This window comes from Nothobranchius furzeri, unplaced genomic scaffold, assembly GCF_043380555.1.
Source record: "Nothobranchius furzeri strain GRZ-AD unplaced genomic scaffold, NfurGRZ-RIMD1 Scf024, whole genome shotgun sequence".
NCBI lineage: Eukaryota > Metazoa > Chordata > Actinopteri > Cyprinodontiformes > Nothobranchiidae > Nothobranchius > Nothobranchius furzeri.
The window spans coordinates 1,860,939-1,875,518 of record NW_027223041.1 but is presented as its reverse complement, the minus strand read 5'-3'; positions in this window follow the sequence as shown (position 1 = coordinate 1,875,518).

Genomic DNA, 14,580 nt, shown 5'->3' with positions numbered 1-14,580 from the left:
TAGGGGCTGTTGTTTGGAGTACACTAAAACAAACCTGATCTCTCTAGGACATTCAGAAGCCAAGTTATAAGCCCACAAATGTGTAACTGGACTACTTCTTTAAATTGACACCAGATCAGGTGACCTTTGGGACATGGTTTGACCCCCTTAGGAAAGTGCTATCATCCTGAAACGTTCAGATCACTTACAACTCAATAGATTCTACCTTCCTGTAACGTTTCAGCCTGATTGGACCTTGTTTTCACACAAATGAACCCAGAATGATGTGAAATTGTGCTTCGTGCAACATAATTCTGGGTGCCATTTACAAACCATAAGTGCTAATGACTCCATTCCTTTTTGTGGTTGTAGGGGCTGTTGATTGGAGAACACTAAAACAAACCTAACCTCTCTAGGACATTCAGAAGCCAAGTTATAAGCCCACAAAGGTGTAACTGGACTACTTCTTTAAAGTGACACCAGGCCCGGTGACCTTTGGGACATGGTTTTACCCCTATAGGAATGTGCGATCATCTTGAAACGTTCAGATCACTTACAACTCAATAGATTCTACCTTCTTGTAGCGTTTCAGCCTGATTGGGCCTTGTTTTCACACAAATGGACCCAGAATGATGTGAAATTGTGCTTCGTGCAACATAATTCTGGGTGCCATTTACAAGCCTTAAGTGCTAATGACTCCATTCCTTTTTGTGGTTGTAGGGGCTGTTGATTGGAGTACACTAAAACAAACCTGATCTCTCTAGGACATTAAGAAGCCAAGTTATAAGCCCACAAATGTGTAACTGGATTACTTCTTTAAATTGACACCAGATCCGGTGACCTTTGGAAAATGGTTTGACCCCCTTAGGAATGTGTGATCATCATGAAACGTTCAGATCACTTACAACTCAATAGATTCTACCTTCCTGTAACGTTTCAGCCTGATTGGACCTTGTTTTCACACAAATGAACCCAGAATGATGTGAAATTGTGCTTCGTGCAACATAATTCTGGGTGCCATTTACAAACCATAAGTGCTAATGACTCCATTCCTTTTTGTGGTTGTAGGGGCTGTTGATTGGAGTACACTAAAACAAACCTAACCTCTCTAGGACATTCAGAAGCCAAGTTATAAGCCCACAAATGTGTAACTGGACTACTTCTTCAAAGAGACACCAGGCCCGGTGACCTTTGGGACACCGTTTTACCCCCTATAGGAATGTGCGATCATCTTGAAACGTTCAGATCACTTACAACTCAATAGGTTCTACCTTCTTGTAGCGTTTCAGCCTTATTGGACCTTGTTTTCACACAAATGGACCGAGAATGATGTGAAATTGTGCTTCGTGCAACATAATTCTGGGTGCCATTTACAAACCTTAAGTGCTAATGACTCCATTCCTTTTTGTGGTTGTAGGGGCTGTTGATTGGAGTACACTAAAACAAACCTGATCTCTCTAGGACATTCAGAAGCCAAGTTATAAGCCCACAAATGTGTAACTGGACTACTTCTTTAAAATTGACACCAGATCCAGTGACCTTTGGGACATGGTTTGACCCCCTTAGGAAAGTGCTATCATCATGAAATGTTCAGATCCCTTACAACTCAATAGATTCTACCTTCCTGTAACGTTTCAGCCTGATTGGACCTTGTTTTCACACAAATGAACCCAGAATAATGTGAAATTGTGCTTCGTGCAACATAATTCTGGGTGCCATTTAAAAACCATAAGTGCTAATGACTCCATTCCTTTTGGAGGTTGTAGGGGCTGTTGATTGGAGTACACTAAAACAAACCTGATCTCTCTAGGACATTCAGAAGCCAAGTTATAAGCCCTCAAAGGTGTAACTGGACTACTTCTTTAAAGTGACACCAGGCCCGGTGACCTTTGGGACATGGTTTTACCCCCTATTGGAATGTGCGATCATCTTGAAACGTTCAGATCACTTACAACTCAATAGATTCTACCTTCTTGTAGCGTTTCAGCCTGAATGGACCTTGTTTTCACACAAATGAACCCAGAATGATGTGAAATTGTGTTTCGTGCAACGTAATTCTGGGTGCCATTTACAAACCATAAGTGCTAATGACTCCATTCCTTTTTGTGGTTGTAGGGGCTGTTGATTGGAGTACATTAAAACAAACCTGATCTCTCTAGGACATTCAGAAGCAAAGTTATAAGCCCACAAAGGTGTAACTGGACTATTTCTTTGAATTGACACCAGATCCGGTGACCTTTGGGACATGGTTTGACCCCCTTAGGAAAGTGATATCATGATGAACCGTTCAGATCACTTACAACTCAATAGATTCTACCTTCCTGTAACGTTTCAGCCTGATTGGACCTTGTTTTCACACAAATGAACCCAGAATGATGTGAAATTGTGCTTCGTGCAACATAATTCTGGGTGCCATTAAAAAACCATAAGTGCTAATGACTCCATTCCTTTTTGTGGTTGTAGGGGCTGTTGATTGGAGTATACTAAAACAAACCTGATCTCTCTAGGACATTCAGAAGCCAAGTTATAAGCCCACAAATGTGTAACTGGACTACTTCTTTAAAGAGACACCAGGCCCGGTGACCTTTGGGACATGGTTTTACCCCCTATAGGAATGTGCGATCATCTTGAAACGTTCAGATCACTAACAACTCAATAGATTCTACCTTCCTGTAACATTTCAGCCTGATTGGACCTTGTTTTCACACAAATGAACCCAGAATGATGTGAAATTGTGCTTCGTGCAACATAATTCTGGGTGCCATTTAAAAACCATAAGTGCTAATGACTCCATTCCTGTTTGAGGTTGTAGGGGCTGTTGTTTGGAGGCTGAAACGCTACAAGAAGGTAGATCCTATTGAGTTGTAAGTGATCTGAACGTTTCATGATGATAGCCCTTTCCTTAGGGGGTCAAACCATGTCCCAAAGGTCACCGGATCTGGTGTCAATTTAAAGAAGTAGTCCAGTTACACCTTTGAGGGCTTATAACTTGGCTTCTGAATATCCTAGAGAGATCAGGTTTGTTTTAGTGTACTCTAATCAACAGCCCCTACAAGCTCAAAATGGAATGGAGTCATTAGCACTTATGGTTTGTAAATGGCACCCAGAATTATGTTGCACGAAGCACAATTTCACATCATTCTGGGTTCATTTGTGTGAAAACAAGGTCCAATCAGGCTGAAACGTTACAGGAAGGTAGAATCTATTGAGTTGTAAGTTATCTGAACGTTTCATGATGATAGCACTTTCCTAAGGGGGTCAAACCATGTCCCAAAGGTCACCGGGCCTGGTGTCACTTTAAAGATGTAGTCCAGTTACACCATTGTGGGCTTATAACTTGGCTTCTAAATGCCCTAGAGAGGTTAGGATTGTTTTAGTGTACTCCAATCAAAAGTGCCTACAACCACAAAAAGGAATGGAGTCATTAGCACTTATGGTTTCTAAATGGCACCCAGAATTATGTTGCACGAAGCACAATTTCACATCATTCTGGGTTCATTTGTGTGAAAACAAGGTCCAATCAGGCTGAAACGTTACAGGAAGGTAGAATCTATTGAGTTGTAAGTGATCTGAACGTTTCAAGATGATCGCACATTCCTATAGGGGGTAAAACCATGTCCCAAAGGTCACCGGGCCTGGTGTCTCTTTAAAGAAGTAGTCCAGTTACACATTTGTGGGCTTATAACTTGGCTTCTGAATGTCCTAGAGAGATCAGGTTTGTTTTAGTATACTCCAATCAACAGCCCCTACAACCACAAAAAGGAATGGAGTCATTAGCACTTATGTTTTTTTAATGGCACCCAGAATTATGTTGCACGAAGCACAATTTCACATCATTCTGGGTTCATTTGTGTGAAAACAAGGTCCAATCAGGCTGAAACGTTACAGGAAGGTAGAATCTATTGAGTTGTAAGTGATCTGAACGGGTCATCATGATATCACTTTCCTAAGGGGGTCAAACCATGTCCCAAAGGTCACCGGATCGGGTGTCAATTTAAAGAAGTAGTCCAGTTACACATTTGTGGGCTTATAACTTGGCTTCTTAATGTCCTAGAGAGATCAGGTTTGTTTTAATGTACTCCAATCAACAGCCCCTACAACCACAAAAAGGAATGGAGTCATTAGCACTTATGGTTTGTAAATGGCACCCAGAATTATGTTGCACGAAGCACAATTTCACATCATTCTGGGTTCATTTGTGTGAAAACAAGGTCCAATCAGGCTGAAACGCTACAAGAAGGTAGAATCTATTGAGTTGTAAGTGATCTGAACGTTTCATGATGATAGCACTTTCCTAAGGGGGTCAAACCATGTCCCAAACGTCACCGGACCTGGTGTCACTTTAAAGAAGTAGTCCAGTTACACCTTTGTGGGCTTATAACTTGGCTTCTGAATGTCCTAGAGAGATCAGGTTTGTTTTAATGTACTCCAACCAACAGCCCCTACAACCACAAAAGGAATGGAGTCATTAGCACTTATGGTTTGTAAATGGCACCCAGAATTATGTTGCACGAAGCACAATTTCACATCATTCTGGGTCCATTTGTGTGAAAACAAGGTCCAATCAGGCTGAAACGCTACAAGAAGGTAGAATCTATTGAGTTGTAAGTGATCTGAACGTTTCAAGATGATCGCACATTCTTATAGGGGGTAAAACCATGTCCCAAAGGTCACCGGGCCTGGTGTCACTTTAAACAAGTAGTCCAGTTACACCTTTGTGGGCTTATAACTTGGCTTCTGAATGTCCTAGAGAGGTTAGGTTTGTTTTAGTGTACTCCAATAAACAGCCCCTACAACCACAAAAAGGAATGGAGTCATTAGCACTTATGGTTTGTAAATGGCACCCAGAATTATGTTGCACAATGCACAATTTCACATCATTCTGGGTTCATTTGTGTGAAAACAAGGTCCAATCAGGCTGAAACATTACAGGAAGGTAGAATCTATTGAGTTGTAAGTGATCTGAACGTTTCATGATGATAGCACTTTCCTAAGGGGTTCAAACCATGTCCCAAAGGTCACCGGATCTGGTGTCAATTTAAAGAAGTAGTCCGGTTACACATTGGTGGGCTTATAACTTGGCTTCTGAATGTCCTAGAGAGATCAAGTTTGTTTTAGTGTACTCCAATCAACATCCCCTACAACCTCAAAAAGGAATGGAGTCATTAGCACTTATGGTTTTTAAATGGCACCCAGAATTATGCTGCACTAAGCACAATTTCACATCATTCTGGGTTCATTTGTGTGAAAACAAGGTCCAATCAGGCTGAAACGTTACAGGAAGGTAGAATCTATTGAGTTGTAAGTGATCTGAACGTTTCATGATGATAGCCCTTTCCTTAGGGGGTCAAACCATGTCCCAAAGGTCACCGGATCTGGTGTCAATTTAAAGAAGTAGTCCAGTTACACATTTGTGGGCTTATAACTTGGCTTCTGAATGTCCTAGAGAGATCAGGTTTGTTTTAATGTACTCCAACCAACAGCCCCTACAACCACAAAAAGGAATGGAGTCATTAGCACTTATGGTTTGTAAATGGCACCCAGAATTATGTTGCATGAAGCACAATTTCACATCATTCTGGGTTCATTTAGGTGAAAACAAGGTCATATAAGGCTGAAACGTTACAAGAAGGTAGAATCTATTGAGTTGTAAGTGATCTGAACATTTCATGATGATCGCACATTCCTATAGGGGGTCAAACCATGTCCCAAAGGTCACCGGGCCTGGTGTCACTTTAAAGATGTAGTCCAGTTACACCATTGTGGGCTTATAACTTGGCTTCTAAATGCCCTAGAGAGGTTAGGTTTGTTTTAGTGTACTCCAATCAAAAGCGCCTACAACCACAAAAAGGAATGGAGTCATTAGCACTTATGGTTTGTAAATGCCACCCAGAATTATGTTGCACGAAGCACAATTTCACATCATTCTGGGTTCATTTGTGTGAAAACAAGGTCCAATCAGGCTGAAACGTTACAGGAAGGTAGAATCTATTGAGTTGTAAGTGATCTGAACGTTTCATGATGATAGCACTTTCCTAAGGGGGTCAAACCATGTCCCAAAGGTCACCGGATCTGGTGTCAATTTAAAGAAGTAGTCCAGTTACACATTTGTGGGCTAATAACTTGGCTTCTGAATGTCCTAGAGAGATCAGGTTTGTTTTAGTGTACTCCAATCAACAGCCCCTACAACCACAAAAAGGAATGGAGACATTAGCACTTATGGTTTTTAAATGGCACCCAGAATTATGTTGCACGAAGCACAATTTCACATCATTCTGGGTTCATTTGTGTGAAAACAAGGTCCAATCAGGCTGAAACGTTACAGGAAGGTAGAATCTATTGAGTTGTAAGTGATCTGAACGTTTCATGATGATAGCACTTTCCTAAGGGGGTCAAACCATGTCCCAAAGGTCACCGGATCTGGTGTCACTTTAAAGTAGTAGTCCAGTTACACATTTGTGGGCTTATAACTTGGCTTCTGAATGTCCTAGAGAGGTCAGGTTTGTTTTAGTGTACTCCAATCAACAGCCCCTACAACCACAAAAAGGAATGGAGTCATTAGCACTTATGGTTTTTAAATGGCACCCAGAATTATGTTGCACGAAGCACAATTTCACATCATTCTGGGTTCATTTGTGTGAAAACAAGGTGCAATCAGGCTGAAACGTTACAGGAAGGTAGAATCTATTGAGTTGTAAGTGATCTGAACGTTTCATGATAATAGCACTTTCCTAAGGGGGTCAAACCATGTCCCAAAGATCACCGGATCTGGTGTCAATTTAAAGAAGTAGTCCAGTTACACATTTGTGGGCTTATAACTTGGCTTCTGAATATCCTAAAGAGGTCAGGTTTGTTTTAGAGTACTCCAGATAACAGCCCCCATTACCCCAAAAAGTAATGGAGTCATTAGCACTTATGGTTTTTAAATGGCACCCAGAATTATGTTGCAAGAAGCACAATTTCACATCATTCTGGGTTTATTTGTGTGAAAACAAGGTCCAATCAGGCTGAAACGTTACAGGAAGGTAGAATCTATTGAGTTGTAAGTGATCTGAACGTTTCATGATGATAGCACTTTCCTAAGGGGGTCAAACCATCTCCCAAAGGTCACCGGATCTGGTGTCAATTTAAAGAAGTAGTCCATTTACACATTTGTGGGCTTATAACTTGGCTTCTGAATGTCCTAGAGAGATCAGGTTTGTTTTAGTGTACTCCAAACAACAGCCCCTACAACCTCAAACAGGAATGGAGTCATTAGCACTTATGGTTTTTAAATGGCACCCAGAATTATGTTGCACGAAGCACAATTTCACATCATTCTGGGTTCATTTGTGTGAAAACAAGGTCCAATCAGGCTGAAACGTTACAGGAAGGTAGAATCTATTGAGTTGTAAGTGATCTGAACATTTCATGATGATAGCACTTTCCTAAGGGGGTCAAACCATGTCCCAAAGGTCACCGGATCTGGTGTCAATTTAAAGAAGTAATCCAGTTACACATTTGTGGGCTTATAACTTGGCTTCTGAATGTCCTAGAGAGATCAGGTTTGTTTTAGTGTACTCTAATCAACAGCCCCTACAACCACAAAAAGGAATGGAGTCATTAGCACTTAAGGTTTGTAAATGGCACTGTTGAGGGTCTGACCTCATGAGATAATTACTATGCAGTGATTTTCTCCAAAATGACTGTGCTTAAATTGCTCTGAAAAGCAAATAATCACATCAGCGCCAAGAAACTTCATTTCCCATGATGCTTTGCACACGGAAGCATTGTGATGACGTCACCGCCTAGTACCAGAAACACGTTCTGCGCATGTGCGGGAAGCCGTGGAGCTTTTCCCGCGAACTAAGACCATAAATCTTCAGCAGAGACAAAGAATCCTCGTTCTTTTGCCCAGGATACCTGGCGGTAAGGACACGCTTGTCAACGCTCCGACTCCCTTGAGCACGCGGAAGCTCTAAGTGCACAAGTGGAGCCCACGGAACTGCTGGAAACTAAACTGCAAGCCCATCAGATCTGCTCGTTTCTGCTCCCCTCCAGCTGATGTTTGAGGACACAGAACTGCGGAGGAAAGCAACAACTCCATCAAGCACGCTGTAAGTTATAACTCAGCACAGAAAGAAACTTTGCTGTCTCTGTCCAGCCCGTGGAGAAACACTCGTGAACGCCAAACAACGGAGAAAGCATCAAACCGACGGACGACGCCGAAAGCTGCGGAGAAACACGGAGAACCGTCAAATCAAAACAGTGAGGGACGCTTCACTGTTCTGGTGATCAGAAACTCATCTCTTTCTCTCATTCTTTCCTTCTCCCGTTTCCTCTATAGTCTCGAATAAGCAATAAACCGCGTCTATTGCTTAAAAAGTAGCTTCGTGCTTTCCTCTTTCGTCCCAAACACGTCAGTCGGGTCATTTTGAAAGAATAAACTGCTTATTGATCATTGTTTGGTATCTTTAAATGTTTTCTGCTTGGCCACGTGGTTAAACTAAAAGATATTATTCGTGATTAATCTTTTGTGTTGTTTCATGATCTTTTGAAATGTTTTGAGTGATTTAAGGTTAAGTTACTACTGATTCTAAGTGCTTTGGAAGTTAAAGTGCAAGTTGCCACCCACACTTTAGCCAGACAAAGGGGTCAGCCATCTTGTATTCAAGACTCCATTTTGAATCCATACACACACACACACACACACACACACACACACACTACTCCTTTGTGAGAACAAAGGACCCCATTCATACATCCTCCATCACATGCAAACACATCCATCTTCAATCATATCACACGGTTATTATTCATCTATTCCACTGTTTATTCATTTGACAAATTGTTAATTAAATGTTATAAAATTCAGATTTTTGTGTCCAGTAGCTTTGTTGTGTCGAAGAGAAGTCTCTGCTCCAAGGATTCTACGAACTTCAAGAAAGGCTGATAAGAGTTTTGGATTCAATTTTTCCCCGGTAAAAGGGGAATGGTGCCCCGTATATCTAAGAATATCTTAATTAATTAATAAATCAGTAAATATTCCCATATTTACAGAATTTATTGAAGAATCCAAAAGTAAGTTGAAGCTTACTAATTGTTCGCTCCTAATAACCCCAACATTTTATTGGTGCCCCGTGTGAGGCTTGGATACACAGAGATTTCTATCCGGCACAAACAAACAAATAAATCCAAAGAGCTTGAATTAAAAATAATCCGTTGTTCAGCCTTGAACCAGCAACAGAGTGGTGCTGATTTCGCTGAGCAGGAAGCTGCATCGAACTCTCACCAGTAACTCAGTGGTTCTTTAAAGGTGCAACGTGTAAATTAATTCTGGTTGACCTATTAGGTTAAAAATTCAGTTTTTCCTTAAAGGTGCAACGTGTAATTAATTCTGGCTAACCTTTTAGGTTAAAATTCAGCTTTTCCTTAAAGGTGCAACGTGTAATTAATTCTGGCTAACCTTTTAGGTTAAAATTCAGTTTTTCCTTAAAGGTGCAACGTGTAATTAATTCTGGCTAACCTTTTAGTTTAAAATTCAGTTCCTCATTAAAGGTGCAGCGTGTAAGTAATTCTGACTAACCCTTTTAGGCTAAAATTAACTGCTAATTTAGCGACTTTAACTCACAGTGGCTATTATAACTAACTGAAACCTTCACTCAAAGACTGATAACACCCTGTTTGCTAATATTCTGAAGGAATAACTAGCATATTTAACACTGCAAGTGTTGTAAGACGTTGCTACGGCAACGCACCAGCTTTTGCTAAAATACTGAAAGGAATAGTATTTTAAGCGTCAGTCACGGCATTCCGTGCAATCTTAAAACGCTAAAACCTGTGCGCACAAAGGTTAATTTAGTGTTTTTCTGCTACAAAGCTAGCAGTTGCTGCCCAAAAGGTGCAGTTTGAGCTATCTGCAGAAGCTCTACTAGGCTATTTTTGGTTCGGTTGTTAAAATGGAGGGACAGAGTAGTGAACTGACCAACTCCCAGCAACCAGGTGACGCTGCGGCCCACGACTATGAACCTGGCCTACTTTCTGGACAAATATTGTCCAAACTGGTCGCGGTTGCTCGAGAACCCGACTACCCTTCTAGGGATTTCACTGAAGAACAGCGTAGCGTCGAGCTAGAAGCTGTAATTGATCAAATAGAAAACCCGGATGGTACAAAACCAATCCAGGTTCACTTAGCTAAGTTAGCCCTGATCCTCTATCAGAGAGGACTCCAACGTGGTCAGAAGATCATGAACCTCCAGAGTATGCTAGCTGAAAAACAGCGAAATGGAAGGCTGATCGAGGAAGACAACACCAGCACCGATTCTGGGGAAGATGGGGAGAAGACCCCGCCCCCTTCTGCTGATGACAACAGACAGTGGGAAGGGGGGGAACACCGTGACTCTGAGGCTGAGCCAGAGTGCTCTCCCACACCGGTACGAAAGCAAGCCGGCAAAGCCAACCAGGGTCCGCCCAGGACGATCGCCAAAGACCAATTGGTTTCCTCCACCCAAGGAAGCGAGGGACCGCCGTCCCGCCGTAAAGGTAGGCTACCTCCTGATACGTCTCCATACGATAATCAACAGTATGTGGTGTGGGACTCTCTGGACAGACGCACGCCGCAGGGGAGAGATGAAGCTTATCTGTCCCAACCTTCGGCCCCGTTCCCTACACACACTATAGGGCATTCAGGACCACCTAGGGGCCGAGGGCAGTTCGCCCTCGAACCCCAGGTTGGACCACCACCCTCATCTTCACGGCCTTCTCAATTAGTGAGAAGCCGACCAGTCGAGCGGCACCTCTATTTAGACCGCTCCCCCAGTCCACGAAGGGTGCAAGGTGCCGATTGGGGTTATGCACCCCAAGCTGCACCTCAACCATCCACCCATCCTAGCTACTCCGGTATTCGGCATGCCGGTAACCAGCTTCAGGACAAAGCATCATACGCCAGTCTGTATCCGGACAAAGTGTATTACGCAGAAGCCCCAGTTGAAAGACGCAGGCTGCACTACGCAGACGTGCTCCGGGAGGAGGACCTCCCAAGACACCCACGTGACGTGCCAGCAGCCCGCCACAACATGCCAGACCCTGATTTGGGCCCCAGGAGTCAACATTGGGAGCCCAGAGCACACCAGCGATATCCAGCGCACTCTGAGACAGACCGTGGGTCAGAGTCAGAGGATGACGCGCCGTACCGTGAGTCAGGGCTCCGTGTACGTCAAATTGAATCGCTAGCTAAAGACATAGAACGCTTTGATCCTAACACCAATGAATCCAATGTCGACGATTATCTCAGGGAGATAGAACGTTGTCTGCTTGATCTTCCAGCACCCTCTTCAAGGGAAAAGCTCAAGCTAATTTGGAAAACCACATCTAGAACGGTGCACTGTTTCATGGAAACTCTACCACCTGACATTCGTGATCGGTACTCCTCGCTCTGCCGAGCGTTGAGAGATGAATACGCCACGTATGCAGACTCTGCGTCAGCTACAATGGGGGCCTTCTCCATCAAACACGGGAGGAACGAACCCCCCAGAGAGTATTATCGCCGACTCAAAAGTGCTTATTTCCAAGGTCGAAACGGCCCTGGGCTCGAGGAAGACCCTGCCTTCAGATCCCTGTTCATTCACAACCTGCACGAGTGTGTTCGATCCGAAGTCTCAATGTATTGTCGGATGAAAAAACTGACAACTCAGGAGATTAGGAGATACGCTCAACAGGCTTGGGAAGCCGGCGGAAAGCCCCAAAAGCCTGACGCACATCACCGCGTTATGCACCTAGCTCCCGACGCCGAGCCGCGTTTGGAGCTCGAAGGCACAGAAGCTCCACCCACTAAGCCAAAATCTGCTAAACCTAGACCTGCTAAACCGCAAAAGCAGTCCCAATCTCCTCAACAGGGGAAGGGGGGTGCTGATTGGCCGCCTAGGTCTGGACAATCAGACAGGAAGTGGCCCAACCAAAACCAACGGCAGGCAGGTCGGAACAGTGGAAGGTTTAAGGAGCGCCGCCCACAGGTAGGTCCCGAACACAAGTCCGCAGGTGAGTACTTGACCAAAGCCGACCTCCAGGAGATGTTTCAGCAGTTCCTAGCTAAACAGAAGGAACAGCTGAGATCTGCAGATGAGACCCCTGCACCAAAGTCTGCTTCTAAGAAGCCAGACCCAGAGCCAACGTCCGCATGACTAGGCGTGGCTCAACCTCCCAGCGTGGCCAGGACCTACCTGATCAGCTGGGGGAACACTACTGATAGATCACAGGAGTCTCCTGAAATCTACCCCCCAGAGAAACCTGATACTAAATTTCTGAAGTTCCTTGGTGACTTAACAAACCATGATCATGCTCGCCGTTTGTACTGTAGCACCAACGTAGGTGGATGCATACAGGTTGATGCTCTGCTGGATACCGGCTCAGAAATCACCCTGATGTGCTCCACACTGTTCCATCGCGTGTCTGACACCATGCGGTCGCTCGGGAAACCAGTCCAGGTAGAACCCTGTGACCTGAAAATCACCAGCTACACCCAGACCCGGGAGTGTATCACTCACCGGGCGTGGCTGGACATCACCTTCCAAGACATGACTCTGGTTCACCCGTTTTATGTCTGCCAGCTAGACACTGAACCACTTCTCGTTGGTCAGGACCTGCTTGAACGTCTAGCTCCCCTCATCGACTGCCAGAAGGGTCAACTGTGGGCCCAGGTGGACACACCTAAGCCCTGGAACCCAGATAGCAGCCGACCATCCTCCATTCTTGAAGTCAGCATAAGTGAGCCGCAAAACCCTTGTTCCAAGGTCATGCCCCTCCCTACGGCTCCCACAGACGATGACCGCCTGCAAAGGCACGAAACCGCTCCTGGAACTCCGCTCCGCGCACATTCATCTTTTCTCTGCTCGCTGAAGAACGTCAGCCTGCAGCCATATGCACCACACATAGTTGGTGGTCTTACCATCAACTGCACCCACATCTCAGATGCTCGCCTTGCTCTTTGGTCTGAAAAGTCAGCCATCAGCCAGCAGACGTTTGAACACCTGCGTCAGAAGGACCCCCTTCTGGTCAGTGTGACACGTAGCCATCGGCTCTTGTCACCTACTTGGCCGCAGAGGCTCCTGAAAGCGCCAGAGGTCTGCTCTCTGACTATCCAACTTGGAGCAAGACAGCTCACACATACATTCAGCATCATACCACAGCTTGATCCACCTGCACTCATTGGAGCAGATCTGCTGGTTCGACTAGGTGCCCAGCTGGACACTTGCAATCAAGTCCTTTGGGCCCGGGCCACACCTTCCTCTGAGCCTCGCTCAGAAGGCCGTGAACACTTGCTGTCCGGACAGACCATTCCACAGGCCTGCCGTGCAGTGGTTGAGGCCAGCACGGTTCTGCCCCCACTGGTCAAAGGAGTGCCTGTTCGTCTGACTCTGATGAAGCATCAGAAGCTGCCAGGCACACAGGCCTTCTTCCAGCCATCACCACACTTCTTGGAGCTCAACTTAGCCGTCTGTGGCACGCCACTCTTGGAGCTGAACAATCGTTCTGCCTACTTGTTGGTCGAAAATCCGACCCGGAGTCCTATCCACATGCCGGCAGGAAAGCCCTTGGGCATGCTGATAGATAGCTCATTCCATGACTTCGAACTTTCAGTCCCCGTGATCGGACAACTTCCGTTGTTCTTGAATGACAGACAGGTTGGTGCAGACACATTCAGTACTTTCCCTTCACAAATGATTACCATCAAGCGGCATGAAGCCCTTCCTGAGGAACCTATTTGCAGTGCAACCTTAGATACTGACTGCGGTCAGTGTCTAACGGTTTTTGCAATAAATACTCAACCCTCTGAGTCACCGGTTGAAAGCCCGGAACATCAGAGACCCTCCTCCTCTGAACCTTATGACGGCTTCGAGGCCGAAGTCAGCCAGCAGCTTGACAAAGCGGATGCGCTGGAGTCAGAGGAGCAGAGAACAGCGCTTAGAAGCCTGTTCTATGAGTTTCAGTCCATCTTATCCAGGGACTCCCTGGACTGTGGACTCACAAACCTGCACACGGTTCGCATTCCGACGAACCCGAATGCCCCTCCTATTTTTGTACGTCAGTACAAGATTCCCCTCGCTGCTTATGAGTCGATCCAGGAGATCCTCGATCAGCTGAAGGAGAAAAACATCATCAGAGAGTGTAACTCCACTTACAACTCTCCCATCTGGCCGGTTCTGAAACCGACTGGGAAATGGCGTCTCACCATAGACTATCGTGCACTGAACAAACAAGTACCTCTCTCCAGGTGGCCTATGATCCATTTAGATCAGGAGCTAGCCAGAGTCAGAGATGCTCGTTTCTTCTCTACGGTTGACGTAGCCAACGGCTTCTGGACCATGAAGGTTGAGCCGGCGGACCAGTATAAACTGGCTTTCTCCTTTGGAAATCGCCAATATACTTGGATTCGCTGCCCCTTTGGCTACTCTAACTCACCTGCCGAGTTCAACATCTTCCTCCACAAAGCCATGTCAGATGCTGCTTCCAGAGGGAACCTCATATATGTCGATGACATCTTGATGAGGAGTCGAACCTTCGAGGAGCACCTGGCCGAACTCCGTCACGTGCTGCAACAGCTCGCTGACGCCGGAGCTAAATTGG